Source organism: Lipotes vexillifer, unplaced genomic scaffold, assembly GCF_000442215.2.
Source record: "Lipotes vexillifer unplaced genomic scaffold, Lipotes_vexillifer_v1.1 scaffold1175, whole genome shotgun sequence".
Classification (NCBI taxonomy): domain Eukaryota; kingdom Metazoa; phylum Chordata; class Mammalia; order Artiodactyla; family Lipotidae; genus Lipotes; species Lipotes vexillifer.
The window spans coordinates 407,320-419,662 of NW_006774650.1; positions in this window are offsets into that span (position 1 = coordinate 407,320).

The window sequence follows — 12,343 nt, forward strand, 5'->3', positions numbered from 1 at the left end:
CATCTACTACAATGTCAAACAGCACGTTCCATGCCATAAAGTGGTAAATCTGAAACAAAGACAATCTATAACACTGTAGCCAAGGAGGAATAGAAGAGGCTCTATTTCACCTACAAGAGGTTCCTGGTCAGAGTTAGAGAGACCTCTACTAGTATTTGGCTCACATGGACACATAAGGAAGGCCTAACTCTAAGGAGAAATACATGATACTGAGATTATTGATCTGTAATTTTACTTCTGGCTATTCCTATTTCTTTTTCTCACAGTCCCTCCCCATGTCATAAACACAAACATTTTGGAACTCAAGGGAATGTTTAACCCCAACTCCACTGGAAAACTAAACTCTCAAGGTGCAGATCAGAAGGAAGGAGTTCCAGAGATGGTCTACCACTGCTGGTTCCCTACAGCAGATCTTAGTTCCTAGAAAAATCAACAAAGTTCAGTTTGTGCAGTTCAATTCAGAGGCCATGGCTTAAATTCGTCTCTGGGTTATCAGACTTGATGCCATATTGTTAACTTCCATGTATCCCTCAAAATATACTAGAAAGGGAACACATACACACATTTGGGTAAACCTCTTAAAATTCTAATAGACCTTCTAACAGTCTAATACTGTATTTTTTTTAATTCCTGGGAGGAAGATCAGTGTATATGTATGTGTGTTTTATTTCTTGCTACTCTAGAGACTTACAACAGTGTAAACTTTGCCACTGGAGAATCTCTCTCCACCCCAAGGGAGAGAAGCTGCTGCAGAATTGTATTCAAGTACCTGTTCCTGTAGCAACTACATCATTATCAGAAGGTGGCTCCTGCCTTAAAATATTTTCCACTTGTTGGCTTCCATTAGGGTCGTGAGAGCATCACATCCTGTGCAAGGTGAACTTATTTCCAAAGTCTAGGTCTCAAAAGAGTCATTAGGGAGATACTCAGAGATCAGTAAGGTACAAATCAGTTCTCTGTCTCTGTTTCCATCTCTCTGTCTCTATCTCTCTCATTGCCTATTTTAAGTAAAAGAGCTTTGACCCCACTACTCTCAGAAAATCAGTAGAAACTATCCATTTTCAACTCTTGTGTGGCAATAGGTAAGATTAATTAGCAGCAACAGGAAATACAACATCAAATGACTTAAATTACTGGATGATCCAGTATCAAAAGCTCATTCTCCATTTCCATCTTTTTTAGGAATTCATATGATCAGCATTGTATGTACACTCAAGTCATATGTTACTAAGACATATATTCTACCTCACAACTCACATGCACTTAACTATCAAATTTGTACTGTCTTTATAAAGTATAAATAATGCGTAGCCTAGGCCATGAAGATGTAAGCAGCTCCTAGCAGGTAAAATTGATTTTTACTCTGGCAGTTTCAAGGGTAAAGGAGGAGAGCCAGCCCCAGCCTGTTTTGAGCAGCACTCCACATCATCAGTCTTAATGATGGGAAATGCACACACTGTCTGTGATTTCCTAGTGAGTTTTTACTAAGTATTCAGCATGAGAATTCCTGGGACTCTTATGCTGCACTTAGAATCTCTTGACCAGGTGAGTTTGAACAGATTTCAGGGTCAGGGGAGATATAATAAAAGCAAGGATAGTTAATGTTCAAAACAAATACTGGACCCTGAAAAACAAACTTCCTTTCCTAACACCTGATAGAGTTAGTGTAAGGGAGTTCAATCTCACAATGTGTCCATGTTGTAAAACTCAGGAATGTATTTAGAGTGTAGGTGCTGCCCAGTGGTTCTATCCCAAACTACTTCATGTACAAAACAGGTGTTTTTTTTTTAGGAGTGTACTGATAGTGTTTATTGGGAAGGGCAGTAAATCGAGCCTGTGTATAGCATGACAGATAACAATGAGCCTTCAGGAACTCTGGAGAGTGTGCTCTGTAAGCAATCATTTGGAATCTCTCATCAACTTCTGCTGACACACAACAAATCCGAAAATGTAAAAAGGAAGAATGAAAACAACAGAATCATCTCTGTTTCACAAGCTCAGAGCAATACAAACAGTAATAGCTTTATGGAAGAAATGACCACAGAATGTGTCATCAATCATGATCTCTTTCTGAAAAAAAGGGTTTATGAATTAAGTAGAATAGAATATTATGCTCTCTTGTTGGTTAAAAAAATGTATAAGAGATAGAAGGATTTAGAAACTATTAAACCCTGCGTCCTGCTTCACCCAGCAGAGAGCGATTGCAACACTTAATTGCACTGTGATTTAAAGTTCTATATGATAGCTTCAGTTTTCTGCATGTTATTTCATCTGCCATAAAGCAATAAGAAATATTGACTATCCTCTGTGATGACCAATGAAATCCATGATATCATCATCTTTTTCTCACAAAATATTAAAATAGAACAATCTGCTGACTTTGGTATAACAACTGCCACATGTTTATGACAGCTATTCATATACTGGTTAGCACAGATTTCTTGTAAAATATGTACAAACAAAACTAGTTTCCTGGGCTTCCCTGGTGGCGCAGTGGTTGAGAGTCTGCCTGCCGATACAGGGAACACGGGTTCGTGCCCCGGTCCGGGAAGATCCCACATGCCGCGGAGCGGCTGGGCCCGTGGGCCATGGCTGCTGAGCCTGTGCTCCGCAGCGGGAGAGGCCACAACAGTGAGAGGCCTGCGTACCGCAAAACAAAAAAACAAAAAACAAAACAAAAAAAAACAACTAGTTTCCTAAGTATCATTTTATATAGTAGCACTAAGAAAAAATAAAGGATACAATATGACTATTAAAAGTTTTTAAAGCCCTAGAAAATATAAATATGAAATAAAATAAGATGGTAATAATTCAGTTTTATTTCTTATACATATTGTCCAAGAACAAACACTGACAGCTCTCTAGGGTATTCTAGAGAGTCAAAGGTGTGGTTTCCTGGGGAGAAATCAGCTATACCCTCTAAACGTTAGAACTCCAGGATCACTTGGTAGCCATACAGTTCCAGGATGCCCACATGGGGTCAGTGGGATCAAGTACATTATTGAGTGCATTCTGTTTTTTTTGTACATTTGTTATTCCTCTCATCCATTTTCTCTATTATTTTAACGTGTTTAAGTTTATCCAACTCCAAAGTTTGACCAGAGATGGAATGCTATGAATCTTAAAGGAGAACATCACAGAATATGCTGAAGACACAAGCCCTCTGATCCCACTGTCACCACAAACAGTGCATTTTGGGAGGTAAATAGAATTGGCACCTGACTCGAGGTCAGAACATCTGGGATCTGTCGTTAATTCTAGTAAGCCCTCAAATGACCTTGGTCAAATCCCTTAATCTGAGTTTTATCCCTTAATCTCTAGTAGATAGATTACCCTCTGAATTGATTATTTATTGTCTCGGGTTACCTACATTTTCATTTGTTGATAAAAAGAATTATGTCTTCGAGGGAGAGGAGACCATCCCTCCCCATCCACATTTCACATGCAGGGATAGTGCTGACACCCTTCAACCCTAAGCACCTCCCCACTTAGTAGTAGACACAGAAATCAGTACCTTCCACTCCTTAGGCTGAAGCAGTTATTTCAGGGATGGACATGTGACCCAAGTCAACCCAGTGAGACTCAGTCTCAAGAATTTTGCTAACATTATTCAAAATAAAGCATGTACTTTCTGTAGGATTGTTAGATAATAGAAAGTTAAAATAAAATTTTTCATGACAATATCAGACTTTTCATGGGGCAAGCTAACTTGAACAGAAGACAAAAAAAAAAAGCAGTTACAAAATGGAAAGCAATAATGTTCTGACCCTGTAATCTGAGATCCTGAATCCAGACTGACTGACTGAAACCAGCTACATTCATCATTCTGAAGTCTGGTGTTGCATAAGCCCCAAAACCCCAATTTAAAAATATAATTTAAGTAAGTATTTTACCAGGTACAGTTGTAATAGCCCTAAATAACAGGATCTCAAGTAAGACTTCAAACGCAGAGATTATATTATTATTATAATCTGGATAAATCACTTCCATTACTATACTTTGCTCTTTGACAAAAATATACTACTACTAACTGATTCACAGTTCATATATTTCATCAAAGTGGTGTGTGATATCCTAGCCACAGCAATCAGAGAAAGAAATAAAAAGCAGCCAAATTGAAAGGGGAGAAGTAAAACTGTCACTTTTTGCAGATGACACAATACTATATGTAAAAAACCCCAAAGTCTCTACCAAAAAACTATTAGAAGTAATAATGAATTTAGTAAAACTGCAGGATATAAGATTAATATACAGAAATCTGTTGCTTTTCTATACACTAACAATGAATTATCAGAAAGAGAAAACAAAAAAAATCCTATTTAAAGTTGCATCAAAAAGAATAAAATTCCTAGGAATAAACTTAACCAAGGAGGCGAAAGACATATACTATGAAAACTATAAAACATTGATGAAGGAAATTAAAGATGGAATGAACAAATGGAAAGATATCTATGCTCTTGGATTGGAAGAATTAATATTGTTAAAATGGCCATACTACCCAAAGTGATCTACAGATTTAATGCAATCCCTATCAAAATACCCATGACATCTTTCACAGAACTAGAACAAATAATCCTAAAATTTATATGGAACCACAAAAGATCCTGAATTGCCAAAACAGTCTTGAGAAAAAAGAACAAAGCTGGAGGTATCACACTTCCTGACTTCAGACTATACTACGAAGGTACAGTAATCAAAATAATATGGTACGGGGGCTTCCCTGGTGGCGCAGTGGTTGAGAGTCTGCCTGCCAGTGCAGGAGACATGGGTTCCTGCCCCTGTCTGGGAAGATCCCACGTGCCGCGGAGCGGCTGGGCCTGTGAGCCATGGCTGCTGAGCCTGCGCTCCGCAACGGGAGAGGCCACAACAGTGAGAGGCCTACGTACCCCCCCAAAAAAAATAAATAAATAAAAATGACTTCAAAAAAAAAAATAATAATAATATGGTACGGGCACAAAAACAGACACATAGGTCAATGGAACAGAATAGCCCAGAAATAAACCCATGCACTTGTGGTCAATTAATTTACAACAAAGGAGGCAAAAATATACAATGAAGAAAAGACAGTCTCTTCAATAATTGATGCTGGGAAAACTGGACAGCTCCATGTAAAACAATGAGATTAGAACATTTCCTCACACCATATACAAAAATAAACTCAAAATGGACTAAAGACCTATATAAGACCTGGAACCATAAAATTCCTAGAAGAGAACAGAGGCAGAGCACTCTTTGACATAAATTGTAGCAATATTTTTGGGATCTGTCTTCTAAGACAAAAGAAATAAAAGCAAAAATAAACAAATGGGACCTAATTAAACTTAAAAGCTTTTGCACAGCAAAGGAAACCATCAACAGAAAGAAAAAACCTACTGAATGGGAGAAATATTTGCAAGTGATGTGACTGACATGGGGTTAATATTCAAAATACATAAAGAGCTCATACTACTCAATGCCAGAAAAAAACACCAACCCAATCAAAAACTGGGCAGAAAACCTGAATAGACATTTTTCCAAAGAAGACATATAGATGGCTAACAGACACATGAAAAGATGCTCAACATTGAAATTTTACTCAGCAAAGATGCTCATAATTTAGAGAAATGCAAATAAAAACCACAATGAGTTATGAGTTATAGCTTCACACCTATCAGAATTACTATCATCAAAAAGTTGACAAATAACAAATTTTGGCAAGGATGTGGAGAAAAGGGAACCCTTGTACACTGTTTGTGAGAATGCAAATTGGTGCAGCCACTATGGATGACAGTAAGGAGGTTCCTCAAAAAACTAAAAATAGAGCTACCATATGATCCAGCAATTCCACCCTTGGATATATATCTGGAAACGATGAAAACACTAATTCAAAAAGGTACATATACCCCAGTGTTCATAGCAACATTATTTACAATAGCCAAGATGTGGAAGCAATCCAAGTGTCCATCAACAGACAAATGGATAAAGAAGATGTGATATACATATACAATGGAAATTAGTCATAAAAAATGAAATTCTGCCATTTGCAGCAACATGGATGGACCTAGAGAATATTATGCTTAATGAAAAAAGACAAATACTATATATTATCACTTATACATGGAATCTAAAAAAATAAAACCAATGTATATTGCAAAACAGAAACAGACTCACAGTTATAGGAAACTAATGGTTACCAGTGGGCAGCGGGGAGAGGGAAGAGGAAACGTATGGGATTAAGAGATACAAACTACCATGTATAAAATAGATAAGCAACAAGGATATATTATATAGCACAGGGAATTATAGCCATTATTTTGTAATAATTTTTAGTGGAGTATAATCTATAAAAATACTGAATCACTATGCTGTACACCTGAAACTAACACTGTAAATCTACTCTACAATTTTTTTTAAATGTGGTGTATGATATACATGAACTTCTGTCTACATTCTAGATCTAAATGTTAAATTGATTTTATTTGTAGATATTTATGTATGTGACCTTGCAATAAGTTACCTTATCTAAATCATTCCACTTTTTAAGTTAGTAATTATTGTCATCATATAACCACGTTTCTAATACCAGGTTTCCAGGTAATTAATAGAGCTTAGCACTTTTTCTTAATTTTTAATTTAATTTCTAAATTAACTCATATGCAAATTGTTCTCACTTCATATAAATATTGGTCTCATTCTTTGTTGGAGATCTTTTAGGCGTTCAAACAATTATTCCTTGTACATCAACTTCCTCAAGTCCCAGTTCAAGATTTACATCCTCTAAGAACTCAAATACATCATAGAAACAAAGAATTATGAACCATTCCATTTTGTTCGTTTTGAGGTGGCTAAATATAAATAGATTTCTAAGATGAAGGGATATAACTTGAATGAACTGAAGATATGAAAAACAGTGGAATTGGCTAGATAGAAGGTTAAGGACAGTAAGAGAAGTATATAGGAGTCACGGTAGAAGTATAGTTTCAAAGAGAAATATCAATTCGTTTCTCATTGGCATTGAAGGCCAATCATCTTTAAATACCCTCATCGTCTTAGTTACTATGTTATCTAGTCTGTGAGTAGTGAAACACATTACAGTAGTCAAGCTCTCTATATTATATTGAGGAGGCTTGGATCCCTAACAAGGGAAGTCCTAGGCTGTCCATCAACTGAGAGTATTTTCCAGAATAAATAAGTGGATCCAAATTAATTTGGTCAATCCAAGTTATTTTGGGACAATCTGAAAAAAAAAAAAAAAAACGCTAAGAGTATAAGGTCATAAGTAAAGGAAGCTAAAGTTGAAAGATATCAGAGGGATACCATGAATTAAAGCTATGCAAGCATAAAGGAATCATCTTAATGTTGGAATAGAGGGCTTCAGCATAAAACTAGAGGAAAGTCTCTTTTTACTCTCTCTGAACAACCTCATTATTCCAAGGATCAGAAGGCCCAGTTACAGAAACATCAGCAGCAATGCAAGAAGCTCCATAGGAAATTGTATAAAAGCAAGACACTAGAAGTGACAAGCATTGAAACAGACCCAATATCTAAACCATATGCTCTCCATCCTTTAAGAAATTATCAGTAGTGTGAATGAGTCTTATCTTGCAAACAGAGGTGCTTAATACATATACCCAAGTGATAAAAGTAGTAAGGCAGCATAATTGGTTACATAATCACTGTTCTTATTTACAAGTTCCTATGAGCATATAGCAAACCTGTTGAAACACTTGCCTCTCAAAAAGCATAGGACAGTTAATAAGGGAAAGTTGGGAGTGAATGCCAAGTTGTATTTTAATACTATGGCATAAGCTTTTATCATTGGACATGATAAGAAATAACACATAAATATGTACTGTATTTGATGTGAAAATATTTTATGATGCTCTTTGATATATCATAACTCGGTGTTACTTATATGAGACCCTCCATAGAAATTAGTGTAAAGGAAACTCTAATCTATCTAGAAGAACTTTTGTGTTCTTCCATTCTGATAAGATAGAAGTGCTATCTAAGGGAGATTCTGCTAAAAGGGATGGTGAGAGCCTAAGGTAATATAAGTCAGAATATCACCCTTTTATGGTTTGTATGTTTATTCCTTCTCTTTTTTTGTGGCCTTGGTTTACTAGGTCTGTGTATATTTGAATATCCTCATTTTAAGTGTATCACTTATTATAAATAAATCTACATACATTTTAAATAGAAATGAGATATAAACAAATGTGTAATATTTGATGATACCAAATTACTATAGCCAGATGAATGAATAGGACATTTTCCCCACTAGATAATACGGAGACATCTTTCAATAAACATTGCTGCCTTCTATAAGTTTCTTTCCTTGTGTTTTGCTATGTATTATGAGTAGAATGTCTATATTGAATTTGGTTTGTGTTTTGAATTGCATCAGAAGGGATAATAGATGAAATCTGTTATCTAAAGACATGGTAATGAGTAAAATAATGTGACTAATAGCCATTGTTGAAATCACTTGTCATTATTTCTTCCCTGTTTTAATATCTCATTTTCTCATCACAAACATTTTTATAGGAAGAATCAAGTAATGTACCCCCTTGGCTTTTGGCATTTTCCTATTTCATTAAGTTTTAAGTAGAAAATAAGTTTATTTATTCCACAAATGTGTATGCAGTTTTTCCCATGTGTTAGGCACTGTGTGAGAGTAGGGTAGTGCCCCATCTATTTTGATGAATAGCTGTGGAATCACCTATTTTTTTCACAGTTTAATTAACATAGGAAAAAAGTGTACTAAAAGTTAGGAAGACAAAATCTTCACTTGATATTTATATCCTACATACTTTGCATAAATCTGGTGAAAGTACAATGGTATGGGAAAATGTCTGAACAATTTAAAATTTAGGTAAATTAATATTATCTTAGTAGAAAAAAGATAAAGACAGGCATCAGGTTTTTTTTAATCTGCTGTCAAATAATCCTGTAACCTAATTTTAGATTCTAAATAAAATGTACATCTTTGTTGCAATAATAGTTTAATTTTTAAATTATTACAAAGTAGATTTTGAACTACTATAACCAAATTTATATTGGTGCTTTTCACAGTTGAGCATTGTAATGTATAATGGCTCTATCTTTTTAAAAATAATGTTTCTGACCCCCAAGTTACCCAGAATTGTCCAAAAATAATTCTATCACATGTTCCTAAAAATGGTGCAAAAGAAGATTTGGTGGTTTCACCTTGTGTTATTTTTCAGTTGAATATTTTCAGATATTAAACCATTACCATAAAAATGAAGCTCCTCATTTAAAAAAAATCACCCTTTATGTGAAACACAAACATATCAGCTTAAGATGGAAACAGTTTAAATCATGTGACATTCGTTTTCTGATCTCTGTAAAGCACCCAGTAGATGGATATTGATATATCATAGTCACTGCTACCATCAATAACAAATCACCAGCTGTCATGGGCCTCCTAAATACCAGGTTGAACTAGTGAATTAGTTGAACATGTAAAGCAAGGCCAAAGGTGGAAGCTGTAGCACTTTACCTACTTTCTTGATGTTCTGTTTTTCATTGAGACTGGTTCCAGTATACTGTGTTTGGGTTTAAAAGGAGATGAGAGTTTGTCCCAGATGCTGGAAAACTTCACACACACACAATCATAGAGAATCAAAATAATAATTTTGGCTACATTGCATTGTAAAATGAAAATAATACCTCTTCCCCCCAAAAGGAAGCTAAAGTTCTATGAGGGCTATAAATGAACCATTCATATTGCCAGAGACCTGGGTTGAAGAGTCCCTGCACTGTAGAAGTATTAGGAAAAATTTCAAGTAGTAGTTTATTTGAACTGAACAGCAGTGCTTTCAGAATTTCTGTTGGGAAGCACATGCCATAACTTTCAAATTCAGATTGAAGATTGTACCTGGAAACATTATCACACAGTACTGGCTTTGTAGATTATAGTTTCCAAGTAGAAGACAGAAAAATGTTGTTCTTAGGTATGCCCATTCTAAAATCAAGTAGAGCTGGATCATTTACTATAATTTTTTGCAGTAATAGAAGCTTTACAGTTAACCTTAACTTTAAAAAAATCTCTAGAATCTACAGCTCTGGTTTGCCTAATGTTTTTTTTCCAATATTCAAACAAATGATTTAGCAAAAGTATAAATAAATCTAGTGAAGTTTGGATAGGACATTTTCTTTTGTCTCAGAAATTTTTGTCTGGGCTGAAATTCTCAGCACAGTGGACAATGAATTTTCACATTTCTAAGCCACACCTCCTCAAAGTTTAGCAGAGGTATCGGAAAACAAAAAAGAAGCTAGCTACCGTTATGCAGGCTAGATAAAAGACAGTCAGAGATTCACTGAGGAGAAAAAATAATTCTTTGAAGCAATTAGTGGCAGGAGAGAGGACTCAGACATAGTCCCTCACGTACTTCAAGCCAAGTAAAGTGAGCAGCAAGAGAATTCCTTGGAGAGACTGTAACGGTGGTGGTGGGATTGGGTTGGTTTCCAGAGGAGAGTACAGAATTTTCTTTCTAGTTGGACATTTGCTAGTCTGTAGAAATAGATCTGACCCTGTTATGACACCATCACTAAGAACAATGAAAGAATATTTGATAAACTTGACATCATCCTCTGGAGTTTGGGCAGGACATGGAGATTTGGACTGGACTCTCCTCTGAATTTTTAAGAACAGTTGACTGTTGCTGCCTATGGAACAGAACAAGGAAAGAGGAGAGTGATGAGTGTGCTTCCAAGGTTGGTTGGGACAAGAATGCCTGAATTCCATTGGCCTTTGCTCTTTGATATGTACACATGTATTTATCTTACAGAAATCTGGCCCAGGATATCTGTCTTCCAGACTCAGCATTCTAGTAGAAAGGATAGAGGTGTAGTGCTGGAGTACAGGAGTTTGGGTGGATGTGTAAGAAGCTATTTGAATAGAATATTACCTACAGCAGGTCATGGTTCAGTGCAGCAGTCACCAAAGGAAGGGTCTCAAAATTACACAAAAGAGCCTCAAGCAAGAGATAGCTAGAATTTGGTCATGCACCGTATAGTGCCAGATTACATCAGCACCAAGCAGAGGAATTTGACCTTTCTTTCTAATTCTTGCTTACTCTGTCCCCTGCCCCTGATCCCATAAAAGCCAGAAACAGCAGAAGTAATTAAGTGTAATAAGGAGAGCAAAAAGGTCAGATTATCCCCCCTTTCTTACTGGGTCTGAAAATTCTAGGAGTGTCGTGAGTTACAAAGGGTGTTAAGTTTGAATTGAGTGAGAGGTTAAAATTTTGATTCAAATTTGTTAGGACTTTTAAATAACTGAAATGAAACTGTTCTAACAGCTGAAAATGAAAAGGAAATTGAGGGAATATGCTTGAGATGTTGACAAAGAATAGAGAATAGGAATTTAGGAAAATGGATTTGAAGTCCATGGAGGAAACAAAATAAAGGTATTTCTATACTGTATCCTAATGAGAATAGTATACTCTGTCTCACGATTACTCACATTGTAAAATGATTTTAAACCATTGGCCTAGCTCAATGTTCCTTGTTCCATCCACATACCAGGATCAGTCACTGATAACATTTTTGCTTTTCAAGGAAATAATACAAATAACAAAAATGTAGCAAGTCTATTCAACTTAATTTATTCAATTTAAATGATAACTCTATTACAGGATTATGTACTTTACATTTAAAATATCCATTATGCTAAAAAATATGAGAAGAGGAGAGTAGCAGTGCTTTTCTTTTAGTGTATATTCTTTCTTGGAAAAAATTAAAGCTTGTCAACACAACATCCACACCCATACTATTTTTTAACTATCCATCTACTCCATTGATCTAGGACATGTTATTTAATCTGAAATCATCTAGCTATTCTTTTTTTCTATTCTGACTTCATGGACTTAAAAATAACTTGAAAAAATTGGTTTCATTAAATTAAAAAAGTAGAGGTGAATTTATTTTTTAAATTTCTATGGTAAGATAAATGAGTTATTTGTGAACCTGAAATTTTAATCTCATTCTACACTGAAGTATTCTTCACTGAACTGGTCTCCTTTTCCATTAGACTGTCCGACATTTCCCTCTCCACCTCTGAAGAAACAAGTGAAATGGACAACGTATTGCATCATATTTGGAGTGTTCACTCCAGGAAAAACATTTTGAATCAAGGAAAAATTATTACTGGAAATGCCTGCATCTTTATCCTAGTGCCCATTTCATTTTGCCTTTATTTCCCAGATACAAAGACATTTTCATTCTTTGAATGTGCATAGCTATACAAGCCATGTAGCTAATCATTTTAGACTGAGAAAACAAAATCATACAGAGTTAAATGAGTCATTTTCAAGAATAAGCTCCAAATAGCTACTCT